Genomic DNA, 6000 nt, shown 5'->3' with positions numbered 1-6000 from the left:
GGGGCCGGGGGGCCGCCGCGGGAGCTGCGCTGCAGCGACTGCATCGTCTGGAACCGGCAGCAGACGTGGCTGTGCGTCGTGCCCCTCTTCATCGGCTTCATTGGGCTGGGGCTCAGCCTCATGCTGCTCAAGTGGATCGTGGTGGGCTCCGTCAAGGAGTACGTCCCCACCGAGCTGATGGACGCCAAGGGCGTGGGGCAGGACCCCTTCTTCCTCTCCAAGCCCACCGCCCCCCCCCGCGGCGCGGAGACCACCGCAGCCGCCACGCCGCGGCCGCCCAGCCGCGTCAGCCCCCGCCTCACCACCATGAGCCGGGCCCCCCCGCGGCCCCCCGGTACCCGCGGCCCGGCTCGGGGCGCCCCGAGGCCCACGGCGGCCCGGCATCCCGCCGCGCCCCACACCGCGCCCCCGGCCAGCGGCCCCCCCGGTCCCGGCCCTGGTCCCGGTCCTGGTCCCGGCCGCGGTGTCCGGCCGCCGCCCGCCGCCCCCAGCAGCCCGCCGCTGCCCGCCTGGCCCACTGCGGCACACGCTACCTCCTCCTACAAGATCTACGTCCACGACTCGGCGCCGTCCTGGACCCTGTCTCCTTTCCAGGAGTCTACCACCACCACGCCGGAGGCCAGCACGACCCCCAAAACCCGTAAGTACAGCCAGCCGGCCCCTGCCCTCGGGGCTGCCTTAGGAGGGGCCGCCAACTTTGCGCCCCATCTCTCCCTCCGCCTCAGACCCCCCCCCGGCAGGTTCCCAGCTCGCGTGGTGGGTGTCGAGGTAGAGGTGCCCCATCTCGGTGCGGTTTGCGGGGAAGCACCCCCGCCGGACCGGTCTGAGGACGGCACCTGGGCGATGCGGGGAGCACGGAGGGGCTGCCGGGCGGCGGCTCCCGGCAAAGGGCAGGGAGCTCCTCGGGAGCTGGGGCTGGCGGGGAGGGGGTTTTCTCCTGCTTTGCGCACGGTCGCCTCCCTAGAAAAAGCAAGCCTTTGGCCCAGGAAGGATGCTTGCTCCCGTCGTGCATCCCAGCGGCCGGCTGTTGGAAGGGGCCCCCACCAGCTCCCCCGGAGGGGGGCACCCCCGAACACGCAGAAGCTCCTGTCCGTATCGTGCCGTCTGCAGCCTCAGCCCGTAGCTGACTATGTCTTTTAAGCAGAGGAGGGGGCTAGCTCCCCGATTGATGTCTGGTACCTGACTCTTCCCATTGCAAGGCGCAAAGCGAAGGATTGGGGTTAAATCTGAGAATTCGTTTGGGTTGGGCGCATCAACTTCCCCCGTCTTGTAAAGGTTATCTAGGACGAACGCAGTCCATGCTGAAAGAAATTGTGTGCAGTGCTGTTTAGTAAAATGCTCAATTACACTGTATTATAGTCTTCTGCGCTTTCTTGGATGCAGCATAGGAAATGAGGAGCCTGTGTCCTCCATTAACTCTTAGTCGCTTCTGCTAGGAGCGTCAATTCAATTGAACGCTACCCTCTGGATTGCTTTTACTGGATCCCCTTCTGCATGTTAATGTATGGTTTTTCCACTGGAGGATTTTGTCAGCTAGTCCTTTAAACTTTATTTTGTCTGTTAAATCTATTTGCTGATGAACCCCGGGACAGAGAGTATATGCACAGTGAACTGATCTTATGAATTGACAAAATAGGAAGAACAGCAAATTGGACGTGTATGTGTGGGTGGGTGTGCAGGTGGCGGATGGCTGGGAATGATTACGAATAAAACTACCACTAAATCAGAACAGCAAACAAGGCAGTAACTTGCTTCCCCAGTGTCTGCTACGGCAATTGAGAAGGAGCCATCCCTTACAGGTGTGTCTGAGCCGGTTTGCTCTGTAGCTGCAGCCCAGGGAAGTTGGATGCTACCAGCAGGAAAATCTCGTGGATCTGAGCTCCACGCTAGGTATACAGAGCTGCACAGAACCCTGTTTTGAAACACACGCAAAGGGAGCGTGATTTTCAGCCCGTGTCTCTGCTCACAAGCTTTATGTGAAGCAGGTATCTTACATGGTGTTGCCAACTGCAGTGACATGTGTGCGTCTGAAATGCTGCTGGGGCTGGCTGGGTGGGATCTGTCAGGGTCTAAACGCTCCCTTGCGATCTTTTCCTTTCTCCCCTTTGTATCTTTTTGGGTATGTAAGAGAAATCTGCTGCAATTTCCACCCCTCTGTGCTGTCTCTTTACAAGGTATAGAAGGCAATAAAATCCTGGTTAATAAATAATGGTCGGCTGGCAGGACTCTCTTCCACACAAGGCACACAAAGGAAGAAAAAAGCCCACGATCTTGAAACGTTCCTGGCAGTTACACAGTCTCATAACTATTATTTGTTTTAGGGAGACTGCTAATACCTTTTACAGCAGGGTGTTTCCCCTCATTAAGTACAGCTGGTCTATAGGATGAAGTGCAAGAAGTGCAAATCCAGCAGAAATTGACCCTGTTTGGGCACATTGATAGCAGAGATTATTATTAATGGAAGATTAAATAGATTACATAAAACAGGATTTGAATTTGTAGGGCATGTGGAAATTTTTGTAAAGCCTACAGCTGTACTTTGCTGGTACACATAAGCATCTCTGAGGATACGTGTAGAATTCTCTGAGGCTGCAGTATCCACTGGAGGGGAGAGGGAGAAGAAATGTAGCCTTTCTGCCAGCAACTGCTGACATGGTGTGACCCTACAGATATCTGCATCTGCCTCTTAACTTTGATTGTGGTGACTAACAGCTAATAGGAAGAAAGGAAATTATTTTAAAACAAACGCATCCTCATTTTTCCAGGGCTCGCTGCATGATCCTTCTGTGCCCATTGCTCCAGCTGCTATTGAAATGAAAGTCATGGGTCCTGTTGTATCATGTGAATACAAATCTGACACGACAAATCCGATGCCCCAGCTTTCAAAACAGAGCACAGCCTTGTGTGATCCTCTGGCTTGGCAAGGCACATATGTAGGCAGGGGTTGTAGGTTCTTTAGCCTTTCACAGCTTTTAAGAAAAGAAGCAGCTGTCGTTGTTTATATTGCTTCATGTTGCAGTTTATTTGATTGCTTTAACATGTAAAAATGGGATCAAAATGTGGCTTAGGAAAATGGGAGGCAAATCAGGAGTTCTGTCTTCAGAAAGCCGGATGATTGCCCACCTGAAGTAGATGTTGGTAAAGCCTTTTCTCTGTGTGTGTATTCATCTGAGGAGATGTTGTGAAATCTCTCACTTTTTTGTGGGTGTGCATAATGACAATAATTCTTGGTTGTGTTTCACTCAAAGTCAAGCTATCTGTTAGCTGTTCTGCAAGTTCTTGATGAAGATCCTTCAGGTTCTGACTAAGCAAAAGCCACTTACTCATCAGATCTCGCTCTGTGCCTTGTGCCTGCATGTGTTTCTCATGATCACACACAGACTGTGGCTTTTCAGCACCAGCCTTTCTACCCAGCGTTCAACTTGACAATCAATCATTGATTTGGAAGGACAGCCTGGCTTGTAGATTGGAAGAATCAGCTAACTGACTGGAACACACCAGTGAGGTTTTATTTTTATCAAGCCATTGGTTTCATTTCTAAAGAGTCATGCCCTGATTTTTCCAATATGCATTTTTCATGGTGTTCTGGGCTCTTCAGTAATGTTATTATCTTTAAATTGAGATACCGTACTTATAAGAATTCCGGTGTGAATTCAGCTATGAAATAGCGCCGTGGTTTCTGTTGTGTTCATGTGACCAAAGGCTAATGCAGAGAACTGAGGTCAGGCAGGTGGGGCTCAACTAATGCACAGTAACCAGGAAAAGAGATGTTACAGAGCTCTTAATCAATACATCTGGTGAAGTCCAATTGCGACCTTCTTTTTGAATCTGGGCTGCTGCCTGGGTATACTTTGATTTCCTGCTAAAGATTTTCTGGTCCAGTCATTTATCCTAGTCATATCTCTGTCTGTTTGTTATGCACGGCATGGGTTCAAGTAACGAGCATCTGGCAGCTGAACTGCTACCAGCGCTGACATTTTGGTAAAAGCTGTTTGTTTTATTTTGCACTGACTCAAATATCTTTTTCACATTAAGGATGACACTTAGATGGAACTGCGGGGTTTTCACCAACTGGAGGGTGTAGTGGGAGGTGCCAAGCCGTAGTAAAACCAGACCTACTCTTCCCAGAGCTCTGAAGCGTTCTGCCAACAAGTGACATGTCTCTGCAAACGCTTCACATTCTGATCGTGAGCTGTCATTGGAATGGAGGAGAGCACACGTGACTGTAAAGCACGTGCCTCTAGCGTTGACTAAGATTAATATGTCAGTTATTTATCAATCTGTGATGCATCAAAAGCTGTGGAACCAAAAAAAATATTGAACAACTGGGAATTCTAAAAGCATTTGCTTCTCGTCCTCATTCCCACTTGCTTTCTATTCACATTACCATGAGTCAACGTACCACAGACGTGATTAGGTTTGTGTTTCCCATCTTAAATACTTGTCAGCAGTACTGCCAAGATAAAAATTAATAAATAGAGAATTGTAGTCATACCACTGAAGTGGAAGTAATTATAATTTTATTTTTCCTATTTTATGGCTAAAACTTGCTTCATCTGTTCAATTAAGGGGAAAGATATTGGGCTTAATTTCGTTTTCCGTTTATAATGCCCTTTATAGCTAGGAACTAGCACAATTATCACTAAACTCGTAAGGAAGTGTAATGTTTAAGTAAAAGTTACGCTCACAGAAGTGTTCATTGATTCAGTTTGGATGTATTTCCCTTTTGTTGAAATATTTGTTGGAATAGCATGACCTAGGAGAGCTTTCACAGCACTGGTATGATAAGAGGAAGGAATATGGCTGAAATTACTCCATGGTGCCTTTTAAGCCTGAAGAAAAATCTTTTGGGGGCTGTAAGGATTCTGATAACATTGATTTAAGCTGTGATCACTGGTAAAAGCAAAGTCTTGCATTTTATTTGGCATATTTTTTTTAGCATCTATACAAGAACATTATGTGATATATTATATGTTGACAACAGAATACCATTATTAAATTAAACTATTGATTCATTGCAAAGTATTATGCTAAAGTAATGTCAGTGGTTTGTCTAAACCCACAGAAAATGGAAATTAAAAATTAAAGCAGAAGACCTGTCTCTATCTACAGTATTGTGTCTAGTGTTGCAGTACATTTATCAACTGACTCATTGCTTTGAAACCTCCTGCAAAGCCCAGCAAGGATTGGTCGTATGGATTTGGCTCTGACTTTGTCTTTAAATTCTAGAGCTCATGTGGCTTTCAGGAAGCATCTAAAGCATACCGTTGTTTGATTTTGATGATTTCTCCCATGATTTGTTTGCAAACAGCACAAGAAAATGTGCCTGGTAAAATCATGGGGGATGACCTGGTCACAAAGATAAATAAATAAACCCAAACCAGAGTGTTTTGTATGTCCCTGAGGCAGGTGATTTCTTTTTTGGATTCTTTGTTGTGGCTTGAACAAGTTTGCAATACTCCATTTTCACTGCAGGCATGCAGGGAATACAGGCAAACATTTGTACATTTGCTCATTCCCTGCATTTAAGGAGGATCTGGACCTCATGGACCGTAGTGACTGCTGGCTTGGTCTCAGCTTTGGTAGTGGTGCTTGGCCTTGCAGCGTGGGTCAGTGAAGAAACTGCACTGAAGTCGAAGTGTGTTTGGTAATCTTAGGAGGCTTCATGGTAGCTAAGTGGACTGAAAGCCAAATTCAGGTGCATCTTTTTCACTTGAAAGTCTCTTTGAGGTTCTGCTGTCTGGCAGGGATTTGCTGTCACTGTTATTATTAAGCATAGGTATGTTTTCTTCCTTACAAATGTGGACAAAAGGCAACAAGATACTTTGGGCTATGGAGATAATTTCTTACTCCAAAGGACTTAGCTGTTGGATCGATATGGCGAGGGTTAGAAGCGTCCTCTAACAAGGAGGCTGTGCTCCGGATCACAATCGTGACTGTGCTTTCTCATTGCTCAGAACTAATTTCCAAGGCGGACATCTCTTAAACCTGCTTTCATAC

The 6000-nt window shown here is 47.8% G+C and overlaps 1 protein-coding gene across 1 annotated transcript in view; it reads left to right on the top strand.

Moving 5' to 3' along the window:
- Positions 1–6: 6 nt before the first annotated feature.
- NRG3 (neuregulin 3) overlaps positions 7–6000 on the top strand; it is a 402024-nt gene continuing 396030 nt past the window's right edge. Inside the window, exon 1 of the transcript XR_004751993.1 lies at positions 7–640. The gene's annotated coding sequence lies outside the window, so the exon portion shown is untranslated. The remainder of the gene's footprint in view (positions 641–6000) is intronic.

Source organism: Oxyura jamaicensis, chromosome 6 (genome assembly GCF_011077185.1).
Source record: "Oxyura jamaicensis isolate SHBP4307 breed ruddy duck chromosome 6, BPBGC_Ojam_1.0, whole genome shotgun sequence".
Classification (NCBI taxonomy): domain Eukaryota; kingdom Metazoa; phylum Chordata; class Aves; order Anseriformes; family Anatidae; genus Oxyura; species Oxyura jamaicensis.
Note: the sequence above shows the minus strand (reverse complement) of the source record. Positions and strands in the feature narration are given on the sequence as shown.